Source organism: Pygocentrus nattereri, chromosome 15, assembly GCF_015220715.1.
Source record: "Pygocentrus nattereri isolate fPygNat1 chromosome 15, fPygNat1.pri, whole genome shotgun sequence".
Lineage (NCBI taxonomy): Eukaryota > Metazoa > Chordata > Actinopteri > Characiformes > Serrasalmidae > Pygocentrus > Pygocentrus nattereri.
Genome location: NC_051225.1, coordinates 29,665,833 through 29,690,404, shown reverse-complemented (window position 1 = coordinate 29,690,404; position 24,572 = coordinate 29,665,833). Strand labels below are relative to the sequence as shown.

Here is a 24,572-nt window from a genome sequence, read left to right as displayed (position 1 = left end):
CACCCTTAACAAAATTAGCACCCTTGAAGGGGAATTCCACCAGATTTTTTTGACAGAAATTCCACACAATTCAATCATACAGATGTATGTCTTCCAGAGTCATTTAATGTGAAATGCTTCATTCTAAAGAACTTACCAAGTCAGAATTGTTCACAGTGGGGGTGATAGGAACCAGATGTCTGAAGGATTTCAAGCCTCTAAATGCTTGAAATGATTGCTCAAAATGGTTATGAATAAACTGCCTGATGTCTGAGATATTGTTTTATGATAGATTTTAGTTTTTATGATATGTTTTTATGACAGTTTTGAGATAAACTTTTGGCCTAAAAATCCATTAAGATACATACAGGGTATTCTAAAGCAAAATAATAAAATGTATAGTAGTATTTGGGAATTTACTGCTCTTTTTAATCATTATGGCATTTTATATATATATATATATATATATATATATATATATATATATATATATGTATAAACTCAGAGGGTCTGAAGGTTCTTTGGTTGTTTTGGACAGTCGGTTAAGTGACTGTATTTGTGTTGTAGACATTGTGACCCCTGGTTCCTATCACCGCCACTGTAAAGATATCAGCAAGTTTCTCCACAATGAACAATTTTACACCAAACCACTCTGAATGGCTTTCTTTACATATCAATAATTGAATTAAGCTGATATTTTTGAATATTTGTTTGAATTTTTCTTAACAAAAAGTCATGATCAGAATAATAGGTTTACAATTTGGTACATACAAAACATTTTCACTGAATCAACCATGGTTGAGGCCACCTGATTTAATTGTTTATTAATATAATAATAATAAAAGTTTTAGCAATTATTCCATTCCAGATTTTAGCTGTGAATGCAGCTGTCAATGATGGGAATACTCCACTGAATTCATTTGTTCCCTAAATAAATGTGACTGGATAGAAACTACAGCCAAACATTGATTCAGTTAATCAGTTAGACCCAATCACACAAGACATAAAAATATTTGGATTGCTAGAAAGTGAAACATTGACACAGTACCATACCATTAATTACACATTATTCATTTTTCAGAAGATATTTCAGGAGATTAACTATGAAATAATCCACTTGCTGTATTGGAAGGGAAAATACAAATGAAAAGAAGTAAAAAAAAAAAAAGATTTTCTGGAAAGAAACTTCAGAATATACAGAGAAATTAGGGCTCCTAACAACCATGCAAGGCCTCTCAGACCACCAAAACTGTTCCCATCAGATAAACAGCACCTAAAGCTTTCTTCTTTGAGAGAGAGGAGAAAATCGAGCTCTACTGTTGTTTCAGGTCTGAAAAAATCCACAGGTGTTTCTGTCCATCCTTCCACTGTGAGAAGACAAGCCAACACTATGGGTCTGAAAGCTATATGGAAGCTGTTATTATGAAAAAGACATTAGTCTAAATGTGTCATTGGAATTATTTGGATCATAAGAAGCAGAAAATACAATCAACTTCGAACTTTGAAGGTGTGGAAATATATCCCTACAGATTTTTTTCTGGCCTCCCAAAAAGAATAGAAGTTGTTATAAAGGAGTGGACGCACTAAATACTGAAAAAGGCTTCTGTTAAAAATGTGTTTTTGGCTTTTTTTCCTGACACTGAAAAATGAAAAACTCGTACTTAATGACTGTTTGGATTGGAAATTAAACAAATGAGGGGTGGTCTCTGACTTGTGCACCTTATATAGGAATCACAGCATGTCCATAAGAAATCTTGCTGGCACAAAAAGTCTGTTCTGTTGCTTATGTTCTCTGTAAATGTCAGTATGAACAGAGGAGGACACAGAGTTTCAGGAAATGGTTGTGTTAAATTAACCTGTAAAAGGATGCAGTAGATTTTTTCTTCTTGCTTCATTACAAATATGGCACATTTACCAGTCATGTAATATGTGAATCATATTTTGGTGAAAAAACAAACAAAATGAAAAAAGAAGCAGAACATCCTTTGTTTTTTTTTTTTTATCCCAAGCCCAAAGTTTGATTAAGATAAGCTGTGGTCATGTGTGCACTACAACAGTACGACTACAGCTGTCTGTTTTCCTGTGGAGTAAAATCCAATCCTCAATGGAGCTGGTTGCCAGCTGGTTAGGGAATGTGTGTCGAAGTCAGTATCCGAGCTCTGGATTGTGAAGACACTGTTGGCTTGTTGAAAAGCTGTCAAGTCTGTGTAATGTCATTCCTGAGCCAGTGCCGTTCCCTCCTTCAGATGTCATTGTGGCGGTTCCAGATGGATCTCTGCCCAGAAGGTTACCCCTATACGTTTCGATCTGCTGTGCAGACTTTTTAGATGATCCCTAAGTCTGACTTAGCTGGCAGAGTGAGTTTAGATGCCGTGCAGCCGTAGTGGTGGAGAGAGGGAGGGAGGGAGAGAGAGAGGGGGACAGAGAGAGGGAGAGGGAGAGGGAGAGAGAGATAGAGAGGCAGTAGCTCCCCCCCATGCACACATGTACGGCAGCTTTAGGGAAGAGAGGCAGAAATAGGACACAGGACTCTCCCTGACGTATAACAATCTTTTCTCCCACACACTTTTCCAGCCAGTGCTTAGGCTCCCACCCCCCACCAGCTCTCCTGTCAGTGGGGTAGCGTGAGGCGCTCTGACCGATGCCTACTGGGAGCCAGCAGTGAGAAACAAAAGAAGCAGGAGGAACGGCAGGCTGGCTGTGCATTGCTTTCTCCCTGAGCTCTGGCTCAGACTATGACTGAAAAAGAGAGAGAAAGCTGATTGTTCTGAAGAAAAGGGGGGCTCCATGTCTGATAGCACAGGCAGATATTGCTGCATCTGCGAGCCTCGTTGGAAGATTCCAGTGGAAGTCCTGAAGAAGGACACAGTTGGACTTGAGACAACCGTCCACATGCCTGTTCACGAGCTGTCAAGGTTTGCTGATGTGGATGCATCACTTGTCAAGTTCCAATCCTGGGTGAGTACTCTTGCACTGCAACCCAACACCAATATTTGGGGGGGGCAGGGGCAGTAATAAGAAGGATCTTGCATGCTCTATTTACCTCATAAATTGCATGAATGAACGAACTTTCCTTAGAGTCTCATATTGGCTCATAGTATAACATCCAGCCTTTCTAAACAGCTTAAACAGTTTGTACAACTGTACAACTGTTCCGCTTCAACACAAGGAGCTTGATTTGCAACAGTGCTGCAAAGATTCTGTGGCACACAAGGCACTCAGACTTTATTCCTTCATGTACAACTAGTTATTTCCCTCATATTGGCTCTTGATAGAAAACATATGATAGAAAACACAGGCTTCTTCAACAGTTGACTTCAGAAGAGGCAGCATCGAAGACAGCATGCAGTTCAGGCTTTAGTTCTTCATGTAGGACTATTGATTTGCCTTATTGGCTCATAGTAGAAACTACAGGCTTCTTCAACAGTTTGAACCTGAATTCAGAAGATGCAGCATCAAAGAAAGCTAATGATGTGCAACTATGTTGCCCACAACTCACATCTGTATTACCTCACATAGTGTCCTTGCTCTTGTAACAATGTTAGAGCGCCCGCTTCTTTTCTTAGATATATGCGCATTTCCATACCTGCTCAAGCTCCTGCCTGGGAATTATGTGGGTTAGCGCCATTGTCTGTGTATCTCCTTTAGCTGTATACACTCACATATCGCTGGACATCACAGCCTCATCACCTTACACTCAGCTGATAATCGCCTGCATCTCTACAGCCAGCGGTGGCAAGCTTGTCATCGCTCAGTGGGATTGCCGATAGTAATGGCACCACAATATGTGTGAATCACATTAAGGCGCTTCATTGGTCTGGAGGGAATTTTCAAGGGTGGATGTTTAACTGTCCACAGCACCGTAAGTGGCAAGATGTCTCTTCATAAGATGTGCCACAGTGTGCCATTGTTTTTATGGGGCTTGTTATAGAGGGCCTAGAGAAGCTTTGGGGACATGTGTCACCTCTGGAGAGCTGAAGAACAGGCACTTAGGCTAGTGTTGTGTGTCCTGTTTATTGCCGGAAGGTCACAGTGCCTTTTGAACTCTAGGATTGTGTTACCGTGAGCAGAAGATGCTTGCAAGATGATGAGGTATACAATTTTCTGAGGTGCCTAGGTGCAAACAGGGTTAAGGCATGAATCAGTGCTGCGCTTTTCAGTCTGCTTTTTCAATCTCTGTGAGATTCTACAAAGTGCAAGTTGAAGTGGCTGTATTGACTGTAATTTTAGAGTGAAAGGAGAACAGTTGTATGCTCCATAAATCATCATGTAGGGGAAATTACTGTCTGGACCTTTGCTTCTGGAGACACATAGATGGTACAATCATTCATATTGGCCTGCATCAGATGAATGCCATAAAGGTTTCATTGAATGCCTATTTTTTTTCCTTCTAATGCACTTACTCAGGTTCACATATTCTCTTTTTAGTCACACTGTGCTTTGCTCAAAGATAATGATGTTAGCCTGTGACCCTGCTGTATCATTAAAAGAATCAAGAAGCTCTGAGCTGAAAAAGCATGAATCTTCAAAAAACTAGAAGGGTAAAATGAGGAAGCAGTTCTTGGTGAAAATAGCTTGTATTTTGCATTTCTGCAGCTCTAACAAACAGGGTTTCACATCATTTTCTTTTGCACTCACTTACATATTACAGTTACTAATATAACATGGCTTATGTGAGCAGTCAGAACAGTCTCTAAGATGCTGATTACTGCACGCTGAATGTCAGATTCAGAAATTCACGTGAACAGTCTTCTTGTTGATATCAAATCCACATGGATCCCTAAACAGTGTGAGCTGACCATTGAGCCCTGCTCTCGCAGTGGTCTTTCAGTCCTCGTGGACACCAGCTGAATGATCCTGATTCACTCGGACAGGGTGGAAAAGTGGGACTGCTGTAATTCTCTGAGCAGGGGGCTCTTTCAGTCTGCCTGCCCGCCGCTGCTCTAGCACGCTGTAGATAAACGTGACTGTGAGTGTTTATGCTCTTATCAATTTCTCCTTTCCATATTTGATGGATTCTCCAGACTTCTAAATTGTGAACCAACAGTGGCTGTGGAGATTAATGAGCGCGCTAAGGTTCTCGTTCAGCTCATATGTTTTCAGTGTGGTTATTGAGTCATTTTTGGAGGCATGTTTTGGATCCTTGTTATCTTCCGCTCTAAACATCCTTCTCATTGTGCATGGGGGAAAATACACTTCCTCTTTCAAGCAGGTTCACTACAAATGTGGTTGCTCTAAATGTCTTAATTATTGACCTTACAGCTGACGTGGGCACTTTTGCTATTTTTTATAATCAATGCAGGATTTATAAAGGTCATCGCACTTTCATCTCTCTTTCATGTGTGTATCTTCAAAATAAAGCATTGTGTTTACCACATTTTTGCAGCAAACCAAAACCTTGTAACATATTTGTTGGGTTTTTATTCTATCACTTGTGTTAAACTGTCTCATTATATTCTTACTGTTTATTCTGATTTGGATTTTACTTTGTAAACGATTTATCAATTCTTTCCAGATATTTTTGAGGTAAATTACATAATGTGCATACTGAAAACCTGCTGCTAAAAACACCCAAGTTGCTGGAATCGCAGGAAAAAGAGCCTGCACAGATTAAATGCAGTCTAATGTATACAGCCACAAAGACCACTATGGACTTTCAAGGTAGAAGTATTCAGATAAGGCTGCCCAATAACCGGTGCTAAATTAATATAAAATAATAGCTGGCTCATGGAAACGAAACACATGCACACACTCAAAATAACCACTTATGTCTGAATGAGGTAGCAATACTTTTTGTGCTTTGCAATATTGATCTCATAATGTCTAAATGACTAGAATCTGCACCAATTTAGTAGAAAATAATACCCAGTGTGCCAAACACTCTCTGGTATTTGAGGGGGTCTTATGATGGTTGGCTACTCTAGCATTGGCCAGCTGTTATCTCACTCACCTTAGCGGTGCTGGTGCTAGCTTCAATGGCACTGTAATGTTTGGTTCAACAATTGTTCTTTTGGAAAGGCTCTTTTCTAGTTTGGTAAAGTGCTCTTCCACACACTAATTGGGATCTTACACATCTCCTCTAGGCTTTGGTTTGAGAAGTAAGTAACAGTTCACTTTTTCCTCCAATCTCTTGGGAAATTGGGCAAGTTTTCAGATTTACAAACATGCGTGGATGAAGCGGGATAAACATGTTTCCCTGAATTTGTTTTAGAGAATCTATTTTCCCCTAATGGAAGGCATAACATCATAATGAATTCATTTTCAGGGACCCCGCCCCCCCCAAAATTTTGATTTTGAGACATTCAGTGCATCCAAGAGGTTATAGGGTCATACCCCCCCAAAGATCCCCTGTATTTCACACCTTGATATGTAAAATATCGTATCTTTTAATATTCTAAATTACATTTTGGCTTTTTTACTGTTAAAAAAGTGAAATGTAAAAGCCTCAGTTACATTTCTTTCATGAGACTTTCTAGGGGTGCCAATAAATGTGACATTAAAAAAAATATTACTTGATTAGAATTTTTGTTCTTTTTGACAAAATGTACTGTGAAATTCAACTAATTAACCACACAGACATGACCGTTTTTACTGTAAGGACGCTTAATTTAATGTAATGACAATAATTGTGGAGCTGACTATATCTTTGCTTCTCTAGCTGTCTCTTGTAGACTCAAATGAGCAGTTTGCCGTCCTTGGCCACAGTACTTTCCTATTGCTTCTGCAGAGGCTCAGGTTGCATGTCTTTTCCAGCTCTTTAATTTATGTAATTGGATTAACAGCATACTCATCAAACCAGCTCAAAGCCATTTGTCCTCCTCTGCTGTTATGTGATTGATTTGATGGGATAGGTATTTGATTACCTGTTCCTGCCTTTTCCCTCCCATTAATTGTCAGCATGTGGTGGTTGATTAATTTTTTTGAATGCATGTTCAAAATAGCCCCTCAGCACTGGAAATTCACTTCTTGGCTCCCTCCAGGTTACACAAGGGCTGGATATCTTGCGTAAGACATAATTGATTGCTCAGTCCTATCTGGTTGAGATGTTGGCATTGTGTTGATTAATCATGATGCCATGGTCTTTACACAGCTGCTCATAACAGATTGGAAATCTGGCCCAGGCAGTAAACGTCTGGAAGCTGAGTTGCTCTCAAGATGAGCCCTGGCCTATGAAGACACCATATCATCAGACCTATCATCAAGAGCTGATAGAGGTAGTCTGTCAAAGTGCAATGACTGGGTTGTGACAATTGTGATGGAAAATGAATGATAGAGCCATGTTTCCCATACATTCATTCTCTCCCCACACTGTGTGCCCTGATACCAATTTAAAAGGCCCCTATCTTGCCTCTTTTCTGCATTACAAAGTCTTGACTCATCTCATTGACTCTTCTTACAAGGCCGATCTATGGGCAGAAAAAAGCAGACAAGGCAATTTAGCAGGGTGTCACATAAATTCATAATTCATCTCTCCTCATGGGAGGGCAGTGCATTGAGCTAACGATGGAAAGAGTTGTGTTTTTCCCCTCATTAGCCAAGCCTGATGCAGTCAATTGTCTACCAAGTAGCAATAGAAATATTCCAGAGTTCTGTAATCCAAGTTCTTTAATCTAATTTGGTTCAGGAGTCTGTGTCCTAGATTTGAAAGTGACTGATTTTAACATCTTCCGCAATAGTTAAAGTGACTGAGTGCGACATTAGTCATGAAAACACTGCCTGCTCCCCACGGATGAATTTAATTGTTAATATGCCTCTGCCATGCTTTACTCTACAATATGGCGACAGATGGTGCATGAGATCAATCTAAACAGACTCCTTCCTGCATCCTCTCCCCTGAGGTATCTGTCAAAAAGGCCTAGATCATTTAATCAGATGGACTTAGTAATGATGCTCAGCTTCCAACCACAGTGAAATCGCAAGAGAGACTCGCTACTATGTGTCAAGATGCTTATGTTGATGGATGCGAGATTGAGGTCACATCTAGAAAAATGACACAGGATCTGTTGTATATTGGAATCTGATAGTTGTAGAATAAGCTTAATTTGAGGGGCTTTTGCTTTGTCTGTGTTGCAGTGAGAAATGAGGGGATGGAAAAGCAAAGGTAAGGCTACCTATATGGGGACTAGGGGTGTAGCAATGCACAAATTTAACTATACATTGTTATTGTTGTTTTTACATCAGAATATGATACATGTTTTTGATACAGAATGTGAAAATAAAGGCCAAAGGACTTTGAGACACCTTACATCATAGGAGAATATTCAACAAGCTTCTAAGACTGAACTTTGGCAGTGGGGATAAAAGAACCCTGCAGATTTCTTAGAAAAACCTGAAAGTAAGTCTCCTGAAAAGAATGGAAGCTGCAATAAATGTGTTATGTTTAGTTGCAGTAGGGACACTATGTATCATTAAAATAGATGCAAATAAGCATAAATACAGTAAACAATCATTTCTTATTTTGCAAAAAGTAGTTATCTTGTGAGCTAGTTAGAAGAACAAGGTTTGGTTCCAGATGTCTCCTTAGCAACCCCAACCAATGCATGGGTTTGTTTAATTCCATCTCCAGAACACTTAATTAAGCCTAATGAAGGATTAATTGGCCAAACCAGTTACAGATATAGGAGGATAACTACAAATAGCCCTGGGCTACCATGAGGAGAGGTTAATGCCAAAGCGAACACATTGACGTATGTAAAAACAGTACTTATTTTATTAGAATTATTTGTATTTGTTCTAATATTAGTGTTTATGAGCAAATAAATGTAAAAAAAAATAATGTGCTGTGATAGACAGCGGTGGCAGTGCTTCATGTTCTGGAGAGTTTGAAAAAGCCACCACACTTTGCTAGGGAACTAAGCCACACTCGATGCTCCTTGTCCTGCAAGGCCACCCCAAAGGATGTATCATTACCTCGATGACAATATACTCATCTCAGCAGGCTGAGGATGCATGGACTGCCCTGACAGAACCTTGGCTCTTTGGGATGTGCCATGAATTTCTCATGCACATCAAAACAGACATGCAGCATGCTCGTTCATCTTCAGGTTGTCACCCCTGTGTAACTAAATTGTTCACTTTCCCCATGAAAGAAATTCTTGCGATGATCCCAGTTTTATAGCTGCAGATGATCAACGTTTATCTAAATTCGACCTTTCTATCCCCTTCCTGTGTTGTCTCTCTCACTGTTTCTGTCTCCTCTCAGCCTGTCATGCTAGTTCACCTTGACTGTGTCACCCTTTGAGGAATGCTCTGTCGTTCTGAACCAAACGTTCCAGCCGAGGCAGTGAGGCATCCTGGCTTTGCTTTGTCTGATCTTTGTCAAGTAGGGGTATTCATTGCATTGTTGTTCATGGTTTAGGCTTGATCAGGGGATGTTTATGGATATATCCAGCACAATGCATTATGTAAGCTCCAGCAAATACAGTGATGCCGGGGACAGAGTCTTTATTCGTTGTGTAATGCCAATTATCCCAAACCTCTGCTATTCCGAGCTTGGATTTCAGTTTCTGTGAGCCACTTTGCAGCCACAGACCTTACGAAATGCTGTTGAGGTGTGGAGAGAGTGACGCATTCAATGTTCGTCTCTGACACGGGGCCAGAAGCCTTTCACTTGATGATTCTTGAAATTTGCAGCCAGCACACAGGGTCAAGAAGAGCTGTAGGAAGTCACGAGACTTGGTGAAAAAGCACTGAGCACACAATATTTCTTCTACTCCCTTTTTTTCCCTTTTTACTTCCCGCTCTTTCTTTTCTTCTCACTCTCTTTCTTCTTCTCTCCTCAGCCCTCCTTCTCCCTGCTCTTAAGCCTGTCTCACAGAGACCTCAGGATTGTCAGTCATTTGTGGTGGCTCAGTGCTAAGTCCCCTCAGATTCTTCGGCATCGTCCCCGGTCTGTCCGCAATTGGATTTCTACCTTGACAGCCCAAATACAGGTCCTAGGAAAAAGGGAAACGAGAGCACCTGTCAAAATCTCATCTAGTCATGCTGCCTTCATCCAAGAGGCCTTGGATTCGGGTTGTCTTGCGCTGTCTTTCCTACAATCCTCATCAAATTTCCTAAAACATTTTGTGCTCTTCTTCTCTTATTCCATCCCTCACTCTATAATAAAGTATAACACATTTTTAAGGCCTTAGAATTTAACGTCAGATTAAAGACTTTAGGACTGATTATATTTTCTGACAGAAGAGCCGAAGGGGAGAAAACAATCGAGTTTTGCTGTGTAGGGTCATCTTAGTGCAAACCATAAGGACATCTATTCCAGTTTGTGAACAGAATAAGGCATCTCATGATGTGCGGTTGTGTGTTTGAGAGCCCTAGAGTTGTTTTGGCAGGCAGGGGATTAAACAGTAGCTTTAAAGTAATTCTCTCAAAGCCCAAACCCTGTAATACAGCAGCCATTAAAAAAATAAATACATACATAAATAAAATGAAGATCTGAGTTTCTAAAGATGGTGAACAACAATGAAGCACATGAAATTTCTGTATTTACACTTTCGACTGTCTGAGCTTTATTAAAAGTCCTATATCATGGAAAAACTACTCGTCCTCCCTTTTTTAAGTAAAAGAATTTAATGTATTACTTAAATAAAGTTGAGAGTGTAATGGTCACTCCCCACACCATGAACAGAAACTATACTTCTATACTGCACATTTTAAATTAATTGTTTCAGTGATTATTATTCATAATTCAGTGTCATTAACGAATCTGTCTATTTAATCTACAGCAGTTTGGCCACACCCACTTATGTTGAAGTTGTAAGAAGTATTTAGGTCTGAACAGCTTTTTGAACGAAGCACACTGTAAGACAGCCAGCATCCACAGAGATTCTTCTTCTTCTTTCAGCTGCTCCCTTTAGGGGTCGCCACAGCGGATCATCTGCCTCCATCTTGCCCTATCCACTGCCTCCTCTACTTTCACACCAATCTCCATGTCCACCTTCACTACATCCATAAACCTTCTCTGAGGTCTACCTCTTCTTCTACCCGGCAGCTCCATCTCCAACATTCTTTGCCCAATATATCCACTATTCCTCCTCAACACATGTCCAAACCATCTCAACCTGGCCTCTCTGGCTTTATCTCCAAACTGCTCTACCTTCACTGTCCCTCTGATCTGCTCATTTCTAATCTTGTCCATCCTTGTCACTCCCAACGAAAATCTCAGCATCTTCATCTCCGCCACCTCCAGCTCAGCCTCCTGTCTTTTAGACAGAGCCACAGTCTCCAAACCATACATCATAGCAGGACGCACTACTGTCTTGTAAACCTTCCCTTTCACTCTTGCTGCTATTCTTCTGTCACACATCAGCCCTGACACCCGTCTCCACCCACTCCATCCTGCCTGCACCCTCTTCCTCACCTCTTTTCTACACTGTCCATTGCTCTGGATGGTTGACCCAAGATATTTGAAGTCATCCACCTTTACGACCTCTACTCCTTGCATCTTCACCTTTCCACCTGCCTCCCTCTCACCTCCCTCACACATGTATTCCGTCTTGTCTCTACTGACCTTCATTCCTCTCCTCTCCAGTGCAAACCTCCACCTCTCCAGATTCTCTTCCACCTGCTCTCTACTCTCACCACAGAGATTATTTGCATATATTACACTAATAAAACAACATGTTTAATTCTGAGGGATAAATAGGTTGGAAAATGGTAAAAGTTTTCATTACTGTAAAAAATGTAAAAATGAATTCTTACTGTTTTGCTACATAAACCCAAATGAACATCATTAGTTGAACTCATGGGGAAAAAATACAAAATGTGGGATATGAGCCCTTTAAATATTTCCACATCTTAAACTAAAATATCCTACATTTCACTCCACTACTTTCTTTAGCATGGGGTGGTACTTGTTACTATGAAGGGAGAGAAAACTGTTTTCATTTGTGCAACACACATGCACCATTGCTGAGTCTGATTTTCTGCTGTGTTTGACTTGTTTGCTGGTAAAGAGAGCATTTGCCAGGAGTAGTGAGTTATTTAATGTCATGTTTGTAATAAATAGGAACAATTGCCTATTTTTAAAGGAATTATTTGGTAGAAAATTGAGTTTATACAACTTTCCACTTACCCCAGATGTAGACGATCGCCTAAGATATGTTTGGTGCCCAAATTTAGTTTCTTTAGATTAGCGCTGGAGCTACAAATGATGCTAACAAACACTAGAAGATAAAAAAAAATATTTTTTATAAATACATCCTCAAAAATTCTCACCACATCCAGATCTTCAGACTTTTCGGCACGACAGGTGTGCAACCTTAATAAAGACCTGGATGTTGTTTGAGAGGAGATTTGGGGGATTGTAGTCATGGAAAAGTTTGGGTGACTATTGATCTCTGGTGTTTGTTAGCATCTTTAACGTTGTAGGTCCAGCTTAAAACAACAATTAAAGTTTCTGCATCAACATGTCTTGGCAGATCATCTACACCTGGGGTAAGTGAAATATTATGTGAATTACTTTAATGTTTCCTTAATACAAATTGCTCATAAACATAATAATACACAACTATAATAACTTACTGTACCTTTACACCTGATATTTAAATTCATTTGAATGTAAGTATATTAACTCAAATTGAAATATAAATATAGCACCTCTACTTTTATTTGAGTAATGTTTTACAATAGCATTTCTGCTTTCCAATAGTATTTCCTTTGTACAGGATTTTTTGGAGACACTGTGATGATGTGCCAGTTGTCCCCAATGGCCTTCTGTTGTCTTGTCTGTGTACAGATTATCGCTGGTTGTAGGTAGCAGTAGAAGCTGGCACTGTGCCACAGGATTAGGAGACCCCTCTGAACTAGGCCAGGCCCCACATCCAGCTCTGAAATAGGGATGCTGCTGTCACAGAACATGGCCAGTGTCATATGTTAATCCATTTCTTTTACACAGTCACGTGTGTCATTTCACTGACTGGAAATGCAGATTGCTGACTGACACTACAGATGGAAGGAAATGCATGTAGTCCTTAATTTTCCTCTTCTTAAAAATGTGATTCCAGTGTATATCAGCTCTACCTTTTATTATCATGCAATGAGAGCAAAATTGCTTCTAATTTTTGGAGGCTGCAGATGTATTACATGGTACTGTGCCAATGGTTCATGGCTGGTGAGTGCAGCAGTGAAATTAGCAGATGCGGCCTTCTGCATGGTAGCCAGTTTAAGCAATCAGATTGGAGAGCTATTTATCTCCTTACTGGAATTCTGTTAGCTTTGAAAAGATCTACCTTCTATCATCTGAATTGCAATTTAAAGCAACCATTTAGTTAGTCTGTGGTCTCATGAAGGACATGTCTGCTAGCGTGATGTGTAGGGTGCTCTGTGTTTTTCCTGTAATCCAAGCTCGGGTGTATAGGGTCTTCAGGGTTTAATTTTTCAGCCTGAGGCAAGGGGCCCTCTTTGACTCATGCCACCCAAACCCAATTTAACAGGGTCAGCAATCTGACACACCTGTTAGAGGGAGGTCAGCTGTGACTTGGTGATAAGTAGCTGTTACTCTGTTGTCAAATATATACTGAGGCTGACCTATATGTTCACATGTGTGTGTGTGTGTGTGTGTGTGTGTGTGTATGTATATATATATGTATATATATAATGTTAAATCCTTTGTTGTAGCTTGATCAGAAAAGCTTTAGTTTGTGAGGTTGGAGGGTTCTTTCTCCAGATGGTGTGGTCTGGGAAGGACTAAAACAGTCGCCAAGGAGAAATTTATTTTAAAAAATTCTATTCAGTTCAGAGAGTTTTTGTGATTATTCCTTAGAGGAGTATGTGTGTGGATCACACTTTGCTCCATGGGTAAAGCATATTAGGGGTAAACAACCAGTGCCGATACTTCAGGCCTGCTCTACACAAACAGGAACAGTTCCTACATCAGAGCAAGTCATGGCCATGGATGTTTAAGACAGCAGAGGTAGTGTGGCTGTAACTAGGCTAAATTGAGGTGCTTATAGTCTGTACATATTGCCAACACTACCCAGCAGTTATTTCCAGGGATATTCAAATTGGAATGTCGAATTTTTGGAATTTCACCAAATTGTTTAAAAAGACTTGAATTCTAAATTGGCCTCTGAATTTATACAACTTGTAACAGTAAGTCATGTCAACTTTAATTGACATATACTGAGGATAGTAAATGTTGTTTCCTGCAACACATTTAAATTAATTAGGTGCACTGCACTTACAGCTTTTTTGAGTTTATATAAGTCTTTCATAAAGCTTTCATAAAAAACTGCAGAATGCTGACTTATTTTTTTGTTGATGTTGCTTCAGATTTTTTACAGTGTAGAGCCACATTAACATTTCAAAGACATATATAAAATCACAGGCAAAGTCTGACAAAAATCACATATTTTATAGCCTTCAGCTCAAATAACGTTCAAAATGTGTTTTTTCAGCTTTTACTGGCTACTGTGCTTGTGCTATTTCCACAATGAGGCTGGAAAACGTTAAAATCAGTTAAAAGATATTTCATTTAAAAGTTTACCTTAAACATTTTAGCATTTCATTCTCTGAAGAGAACAACTTGGTGTAGAACAAATCATCAAAAATCATAACCATCTTCAACTTGTAAACAGAATCACATGAGGGGCCTGAAGATGCACTCTGAGACCAACATTTGACTGAGAACAGGTGAGTTTGTTTAGGAGTGAGGGGGAGAAAATAAAGGTGGGAAATAAGAAAAAGAAAAAATTATATGTAGTCCCAGAACAGCTGGAGACTTTGATGCCGGAGGCTAGATGAAAGGCAGTGGCTTGGCTTGGGTTTGGGAGGCAGTCAGTCTGTATCCATCTCAGAAAAGCGAGAGAAGATGCACCATTATGGTTAGTCTCTGAGCTACTCACCCAAGAGAGCATTAGTGTGCCATTTTATGCCTCCGTCTGCTGGTGTTCAGCTGTGCCCTATCAGTGACTGCCAGTTGTGCATGGCTGGATCTCTCTGTCCTTCATTGGCACATGCTGGCTTTGTCCACAACAATGGTGCTGAAGCAGGATGTGTGGCAGCAGCTTGGAGAGTGTGTGGGGACTCTGGGGCAGCTCAGACCTGCATTTCCAGAGGCAGTGACCTAGTATATCACCGCGTACTGCACTGGTTATCTCTAGTGTTAGCTCACTAGCTCATCAAAGCTGTTAAATACAGTGGCCTAAAGATTTCATTTGGCTGATTTTGAAAACGATAACACCAGTTTGCAGCGTTTGTGTATTATGAAGCATTAATGTCAAGCGAAAAAGAGACATTTTTCTTCCCTTTGGAAGAAAATCCAATCATTAACTAATACATGCATGCTTTCTAAGCAGTTTATCCTTGGTTGCAGGGGCTGGAGCCTATCCTGCCGTTCATTGGGCAGAAGGCAGGATACACCCTGGACAGGTGGCCAGTCCATCACAGGGCAGACACACAGACATACACAGGACGAATTTAGCATCTCCAATCCACCGGAATGCATGTCTTTGGACTGTGAGAGGAAACCTACACAGACATAGGGAAAACATGCAAACTCCACACAGAGAGGAGAGTCACCTGGCCAGGGAATTGAACCCAGATCCACTGTGCCTCCATGCCACTCTCATACAAATATTGTTAGTCAAAATCATCAGAATGCACATGATTTATTATATACTTTTGAAAAACTTTTCCCTTGATAAATTCTCTAAAATATTCTTGGTGTATTCCATGACCACAGTGACCAACCCACCCATCCACAAATTGCCTGTAGTAACCACATCTTTAAATACCAGTTGTCACATCATTGCTGTTTTTAGTGTACAAACCCAAAACTGAGGAGACTGAGGATAACTTTCAATCTTCAAGGACACAAGTCTTCATTAGCAACCCTAATAGATGTATTAAATAACAGAGGCTCCTGGTCACTTAAGAAGCTCTACTTCAATCTCTTGGGTTACTCACAGTTTGTCTTACTACTGACAGTCTTATCTTGGATTTAGCGGACTGAGGATCAAATGTTGTTAGTGGCTCTGAACTAACAGTGATGCTTCCTCAATGCATAGCATGCACTCAAGTTCTATCAATTCATGTTTCCAACACATCAGTGAATAAAAGTTAGCCAATGAGGTCTTCACAGTGTGACCGCAGTTCACATAGATGTTCTTACGGATCTTAGATCTACATTTGTGCTCATCCCTGAGTGACACACATTCACCGAAATGAACACAATCACGGTAGATTTGTTACCTCCAGCTGCTGTCAGAGGTGTCAGGTTTTCACTAGCAATGCGGGCTTAACTATGATGTGCCATTCAATGAGAATTAAATTTCTGTGAGTGGATAATTGGCAATTGAGAGAAAGGGGAAAATAAGGAAGAAGATAGGTATATTAGAATCCAGTCAGCAGGGAACAACTCGGCTCAGGCTCTCACGGCTGCTTGATGACTCTAGTTAATAGTGTTTAATTGCTCTTGCTGATCTGTAAGCAGCGTGAGCCCTGATTTAAAAGGACTGAGAGATGCTCAACGAAGGCACCGAGTGAGATACCAAGAGCTGGAGCCTTAAGTATAGCTGGTGCTGCATTCAGAGACGGAGCAGATCTCAAAGTGCTTTCACTGGGGAGTGCATTGAGCTTTTGTTGCTCAAATGTTGTAAAGCAAGCGCCATGTGGATCGTTAATCCAGAGAAAGGAAGACTCTGATTTAGTTGATTATAGGGCTGAGTGGTGCAGATTAGCTCACAATACCATACTCAATCACAATATGCATTATAATTCAATACATCACAAAATCTCATTAGATCAAGATTGTACGCTGATTATATGTCCACTTCTGTGATTAGGTCTTTCTCAAATGGTGCTCTAAGCCCTGCGATTCTCCTTTAAGACTGCATGTAGGTGACGTCATTAGCGTGTGGATGTAGAGGGCAGAAGTCTTCAACTGCCTGCCTCTTCTGTTTTAAAGGTTGTGTTTGGAACAGATTTATTTTTTCAAGTAAGTTAATAAAGCAGCTCAATTAAAAGTTCAATTAATAAACAAACGCATTATAAATAATTTCAGAATATTTTTTTCTCTGCAGCGATGCAGTTCTCAATAAAGGCCAAAAAAAGGGCTCCCAGAGGGGGCTTCCCCCCTTAAAATATCTCTTAAAGTATCAAAATGAAAAATGGTGCACCTTACGGCTTTGTGGTCCTCGTGGGCATATGTGAATAAAGTGCGCCAAGTTGGGCAGGACTAATGTGTATCAAAAGGCAATCAGCTATAGAACAGGGGTCTCAAACTACCCACCAGCTTCATAGGGCAATTTATCCTTACATTTTTTATTTGATTTTTCTGAAACTAAGTTTTTAGTAGATTTGTTTTACCCACAAGACACTTTGGCTGATTAGTGGACATAAGCAATATGGACCATTCCACCAAATTAACAAACTGCAGTCCCAGAGTTAAAAAAAACAACATTTTTTGCGCTGGTAAGAGTGGATCAGACACAGCAATGCTGCTGGAGTTTTTAAACACCTCAGTGTCACTGCTGAACTGAGAATCCTGTGACCACTGATGAAGGACTAGAGGATAACCAACACAAACTGTGCAGCAGCAGATGAGCTACTGTCTCTGACTTTACATTTACATGGTGGGCTGACAAGGTAGGAGTATCTAATTGAGTGGCCTGTGAGTGCACAGTGTTCAAAAACTCCAGTAGCACTGCTGTGTCTGATCCACTCGTACCAGGACAACACATGCTATCACACCATCACATCAGTGTTACGGCAGTGCTGAAAATGATCCAAATAGTACCTGCTCTGTGAGGGTCCATTGGAGTCCTGACCACTGAAGAACAGGGTAAAAGGGGGCTAACAAAGTATACGGGGAAACAGATGGACTACAGTCTGTAATTGTAGAACTACAAAGTGCACCTATATAGCAAGCGGAGCTGATCAAATGGACAATGAGTGTAGAAACAAGGAGGTGGTCATGATGTTATGCCTGATCAGTGTATATAAAATGTTATTTATCTGATGTTGAAAAATAATTTGTACTGAAATTAAATGAATAAAAGTCTGGTCTTTGACTTCTATAATGTGCTGTACAGTATACTCAGAGTGCCCTGGAGGACTGGGGGCCCTGAGTGACTGCTTATACCGCTTATAGCAAGAAAGAGCTCTGGAAACATGCCAGATCTTTATAGGTGAAAATCAATGGTTTCTGTTTTCTTTATTTTTCCATTAAAATGCTCAAAGGCATTGTGGTCAGATAACAAGATAATATCAGAAAATGCACACCCTGCACAGACAGCACACCCTCTGTCAGAATGTTATGCCTCATGAGTGTATGTGTATATGTTATGTAGTTAGGAAAAAAATACACACATTTTCCCTACATTTTTCAGCCAGCCCCCTCAGGAGAAGAACAACTGGCTTACCCCGCAGGTAATCTGAGTTTAATGTGCTATATAAAAACTCATTTGTAGCTGCTGCCATTAAGTAGGTGCTTCATTCGCATTGGCTGAATGTAGCAATTTGCATGAAAACACATCAAAATAAATAATTAACAGAATTACAGTTTAAATGTAGTATCGAGTCTACGTGAACATGTCTCAATCTATATGCATTCCCTATGCATGGGATGGGAAGTCAGATTACTTGTGAGTGACTGAACATGACCTCACACCCAGCACACATGCCCAGTCTAACGGAACACCGTCCTCCCTACTTGACAGTGCCCAGGTGAAGTGATGCTTCTTGACAGACTTAGAACGCCAGCCAATGAAGGGTGCATGCCAAGCCTCGGATTCCAGACCAAGAAAGCGATCCTGTCTACACTGCCTGTCCAAGCTGAGCTGTGCTCTTTGCTTGAAGGTGTTTTTCCTTCCATGTTTGTCCTCTAGTTTGTCTCCCACTGTTTTCCTCCTTATCCCAGTAATTACCAGCTATCCCGCTAATTCTGACTGAATCGGTTATGTAACTCAGTCATTCTGTGTTTACATGTAATTGGCCCCAAGAGTCAAACTCCATAATGAATTAGGAAGGAGGATAAGAGGCATTTTGAGAAAACCTTGATAGGACTTGTCACAATTAAGCATTGCACGTCTTCTGCAATGTCTGAAAGGGGTGCTGTAATTGAACTGCTTTTGGTGTTAGAAATGAGCTGTGTAGATTTCGATGGGTCAGTCTGTCAAGGGCCTGAATTGGCTTGTATGTAGAACCAATTCAGTTGTCTACTGTTTTTCCATTAAAAACAATGGTGTAATCATCTAAACACTCATTGAAATGCAGTACTGTAACTGTGACATTAAAATAAATTGCCCTTTTAACTTATTCCCAGGGTGAGCTCCAGTTTAATGAGGAAGGAAATAGCTTGTGTTCAGGGCTTATACTAGTCTTGTAGGGCCAGACATGATCTTGTAACAAGAACACGTATTGGGGGCAATTCGTTAAACCGTTGTTTGTAAACCGCCACAAACAAGGGCACGCCCCCTCTAAATCCCATCCCAAATTCCTATAGTCCATGACTGAGTACAGTAGATGACAGAAGCAAAACAAGCTAGCAAGCAAAGTGCTAGTACCTAACAGAAACGTTTTCTTTTTGCGACAGATAATGTTCATTTTTACCACATGCAGTGTTATTTTAGCACAAATAAAACACATCTACATGCTTAATTGCAATTTGTTTGGGGGGGTGTTTCACCCATGCTAACTTGTGGTACATCCATAGCAAGCAAGCAAGCAAAATTTATTTATATAGCGCTTTTTACAACAGGTGTTGTCACAAAGCAGCTTTACAGAACAATCAGCATTACAGAGAGAAGAGAAAAGAAGAGAGAAACTCCGGGTCCGAGCCCCCATGAGCAAGCCAGCGGCGACGGTGGCAAGGAAAAACTCCCTAAAGGAGGAAGAAACCTTGAGAGGAACCAAGACTCAGAAGGGGAACCCATCCTCCTATGGTCGACACCGGACAGCGAACATTATTAGTAAGATGTATTATAGTAAAGTGGGAAAAGAAAGAGAGAGATCTGAGGGTGAGGACTGCACAGCGCTGTACAGCAAGAAGCTCAGTGGTGGTCAAACCGGTCCAGAAGGCTGGTGAGCAGCGGCACCAATCAAGGCAGTAGAGGCAACAGCATCAGGCGCACAGGATGGGCAGCTGATCAGCTCGGCAGAGAAAGGAGAAGAAAAAAAAAAACAAAAAAAAACAGAGTTAATACTGTAAAGAGTGGCTGACCACAGATTACAGTAAAACAGAGCGTAGAGTGTAGACTCCAGCAGGTCTAGACCTGACAGGGAAGACTAATCACCAAATGCTTGACTGTACAAATAAGTTTTTAGCCTAGACTTAAAGATTGGGGCTGTGTCTGATTCCCGAACATTGGCAGGAAGATTATTCCAGAGCTGGGGGGCTTTGTATGAGAAAGCTCTCCCCCCTGATGTAGCTTTATTTATTCTAGGTACCAGTAGTAGGCCAGCACCTTGTGATCTAAGTAGGCGTGATGGTTCATAGTAGGAGAGGAGCTCACTCAGGTACTGAGGGGCGAGCCCGTTTAGAGCTTTATAAGTCAGTAATAGAATTTTATAATCAATGCGAAATTTAACTGGTAACCAGTGCAGGGCTGATAAAACTGGACTAATATGGTCAAACTTCCTAGTTCTTGTGAGGACTCTGGCTGCAGCGTTCTGGACTAGCTGAAGCTTGTTAAGGCTTTTGCTGTGACATCCAGACAGCAGGGCATTACAATAATCTAGCCTTGAAGTGATAAATGCATGAACTAGCTTTTCTGCATCCTGTAGAGATAATGAATTTCTTAATTTAGCGATATTGCGGAGATGCAGGAAAGCTGTTCTAGTGATATTAGATATATGTGTGTCGAAAGAGAGATCAGCGTCTATCATGACACCAAGATTTTTAACAGATAGGCTTGATGAAACTGAGAGATTGTTAAGTTTTAGTGTTGAGTTAGACAGTCTGTGTCTGGCTAATTTTGGACCAAGAAGCAGGACCTCTGTTTTATCTGAGGTAAGTAACAGAAAATTATTTGACATCCAATCTTTTATGTCTTTTACACAGTCCTCAATCTTGGCAAGTTTAATTTTATCATCCGGTTTACTTGATATGTATAACTGGGTGTCATCTGCATAACAGTGGAAATTTATGCCGTGTTTACTGATAATGGTGCCTAGTGGGAGCATATATATTGTAAATAATATAGGTCCTAAAACGGAACCTTGTGGAACACCATAAATTACTTTTGCACGAACAGATGATTCACCCTTTACATTAACAAACTGATATCGATCGGTGAGGTAGGACCTGAACCAGGAAAGAGCTGTTCCTGTTACCCCTACAAGGTTTTCTAGTCTATCTAGTAGGATAGCGTGGTCTATTGTGTCGAATGCTGCACTAAGGTCAAGGAGGACTAACAACGACACATTTCCTTGGTCCGTGAATAATAGAAGATCATTTATAATTTTTACTAATGCTGTTTCTGTACTATGATGTGGCCTAAAACCAGACTGAAATTTTTCGTGTAGATTATTCCTATGCAAATAAGGGCTTAATTGTTTTGCTACCACTTTTTCCAGGATCTTAGATATGAAGGGGAGATTTGAGATGGGTCTATAATTTGATAGTTCACAGGGATCGAGGTTAGCTTTCTTAATCAGCGGTCTAATTACTGCAAGTTTAAAAGTTTTTGGGATATATCCGAGGCTAAGAGAGGAGTTTATTATTGACAGAATAGGCTTAGTTATTTCTGGTAAGATTTCCTTGAGTAGACCTGTAGGGATCGGGTCCAGAATACAGGTCGATGGTTTTGCAATAGGTCCATAGGTTAAAGGAGCAAAACGATGTCACAACCTGTTCAATTCATACTCTACACAGCCCCTCTTTATTCTTCCCCGTTTACATGTAGTCTAGAAGAATCGAGTTCAACATCAAACTTTATCCCTTTTTCTGCGAAGAGCTCCAGTGGTGGAAAGCAACACTAATGCTAACTTGTATTTTGGTTCTATTTATGTTATGTTCCATCCTCTCAACATAGAGAGACTCGCTATTGCCTCTCGAAGTACAAAGTGGTATTACGAGACAGGATGGCCAGGGGCTAGCTGGTTAGCATACTAACTTAAGTAGGTATCTCGCTAACATGATTCATAGATATCTTTGACATAATGTCAAAACTGTTATTTCTTTACAACCTGTTGATATTTTTAATTAATTCTGGAAGGCTTTAAACTAAAAATCCTACACGTTGTTCTATTATCAATATGTTGTCCATCAGAGTGCACAAAGTTATGCCCCCTCTAAAATATGCTCCTCCAATTTAATGTCCAGATTGCAACTGATTCTAAAAGCAAAACAGGGTAGCTGGCAACTTGCTACAATGAAATCTACATGTGACACATACACTGATCAGGTATAACATTATGATCACCTCCTTGTTTCCATTTGATCAGCTCCACTTACTATATAGGTGCACTTTGTAGTTCTACAGTTCTGCAGACTGTAGTCCATCTGTTTCTCTGCATGCTTTGTTAGCCCACTTTTAGCCTGTTCTTTAGTGGTCAGGACCTCTAAGTACCCTCACAGAGCAGGTACTATTTGGATGGTGGGTCATTCTCAGCACTGCAGTAACACTGACACTGGTGGTGTGTTAGTGTGGCTTGTGCTGGTCTGTGAGGGTCCACTTTGTAGAACTACAAAGTGCATCTATATAGTAAGTGGAGCTAATAAAATGGAAAATGAGTGTAGAAACAAGGAGGTGGTCATAATGTTATGCCTGATCAGTGTATCTACATGCTTAATTCTACTTTTTTTTTTTTTGGGGGGGGGGGGGGGGGGCTTTTCAGTTAGGCTAATTTATGTTACATCCATGGAATAACGTCAGGCTTATTGTCCATCAGACAATGTTGACAAGCACTCCACCGTCCCCTATTTTGAAGCATTGGGTTGGTTTAGAAATTACACACTCAATTTGTTCCCACATTAATGAGTCTACATTCCTATCCACATTTAGCCCCAGATTTCTCATGCTTGTCCATAGATGTTCTTGGTTCATCTGGCAAGACCAGGCTTATACAAGTGTAACTGTATGATTACAGTTAATATCCAGTAATTGCTTGAAAGTAATTGCAGAAATGACGAGTGCGCTAAACACCACGCTGCCATCCCATCTGTTTGTTGCACAGTGTCTCAGAACTGTGATGAAGGCTTTCCTCTCTCCCCAACTTGCATTCTTGTAGGTCTTTAGAAAGGATGCTCATTTCAGTGTGCTACCGCCTGCGCCCAAATGCCAGGGGTGCTGCACATGGCTGGCCTACTTTTGGACCCCGTCCTTATGTATACTGACAACAGTGATGCCAAAGCCCTAGCTGCCTTGTGCAATCTTGTGTAAGCACCATTTGACACTGATCTTAGACAAGCCGATTGAATAGTGAACTACTTTTAAATGCCATTCAGTCTAGTAAATGGACTGTAGTAGCAGCTTGGAATGTTGCTAATGAGAATGTGGTTATTCAGGTATCATATAAATTAGGCAGGGTTTGAAGGAAATGGAATAATTTCACAGTGACAAGGAAATTAAATGCTTGAGTATCAAAAGGCCTTGCAATCAGCAGAACAGTTCACAACGTGTTAATCTTGTAGATCATGTTTTAACAGACAGTGACACTGTGCTTCGTGCAATTTCTCAACCAGACGTAACGTACTTGACCGACCTTGTATAACAGTGTATTGAGTTTATATCAAGAATCGCATGATAGTGTACTAGATATTCACTGTTGTGAGAATAATGAACAATGGCAATGACAGGCTGTTAACGCAGTGATGACCTTGGAGCACCCTTTCAATTTAACAGTTACATATTCAGGATACTCTTAGGAGAAAAGGAGCACCAAAAAAAAAAAAAAACCTTGAGCTAATAGTGTTTTGGGAGGTGAGAAGTGCTGTCCTGACCGAGGGTGTGCTGTCTGTGCAGGGTGTGCATTTTCTGATATTATCTTGTTATCTGACCACAATGCCTTTGAGCATTTTAATGGAAAAATAAAGAAAACAGAAACCATTGATTTTCACCTATAAAGATCTGGCATGTTTCCAGAGCTCTTTCTTGCTATAAGCGGTATAAGCAGTCACTCAGGGCCCCCAGTCCTCCAGGGCACTCTAAGTATACTGTACAGCACATTATAGAAGTCAAAGACCAGACTTATTCATTTAATTTCCAACCATCAAGTACAAATTATTTTTCAACATCAGATAAATAACATTTTATATACACTGATCAGGCATAACATCATGACCACCTCCTTGTTTCTACACTCATTGTCCATTTGATCAGCTCCGCTTACTACATAGGTGCACTTTGTAGTTCTACAGTTACAGACTGTAGTCCATCTGTTTCTCTGCATACTTTGTTTGCCCCCTTTTACTCTCTTGTTCAGGGGTCAGGACCTCTATGGACCCTCACAGAACAGGTACTATTTGGGTGGTGGATTATTCTCAGCACTGCAGTAACACTGATGTGGTGGTGGTGTGTTAGTGTGTGTTGCACTGGTCTGAGTGGATCAGACACAGCAGTGCTGCTGGAGTTTTTAAACATCTCAGTTTCACTGCTGGACTGAGAATAATCCACTGACCAAAAATATCCAGCCAGCATCCTGTGACCACT

General features: G+C 40.5%; 1 protein-coding gene across 1 annotated transcript in view; it reads left to right on the top strand.

Annotated features, from left to right (window-relative positions):
• The first annotated feature begins 2,411 nt into the window (after positions 1-2,411).
• The window catches only part of lingo3a (leucine rich repeat and Ig domain containing 3a), a 34,342-nt gene continuing 12,181 nt past the window's right edge, over positions 2,412-24,572 (top strand). The window contains exon 1 of the mRNA XM_017716792.2: positions 2,412-2,937. The gene's annotated coding sequence lies outside the window, so the exon portion shown is untranslated. The remainder of the gene's footprint in view (positions 2,938-24,572) is intronic.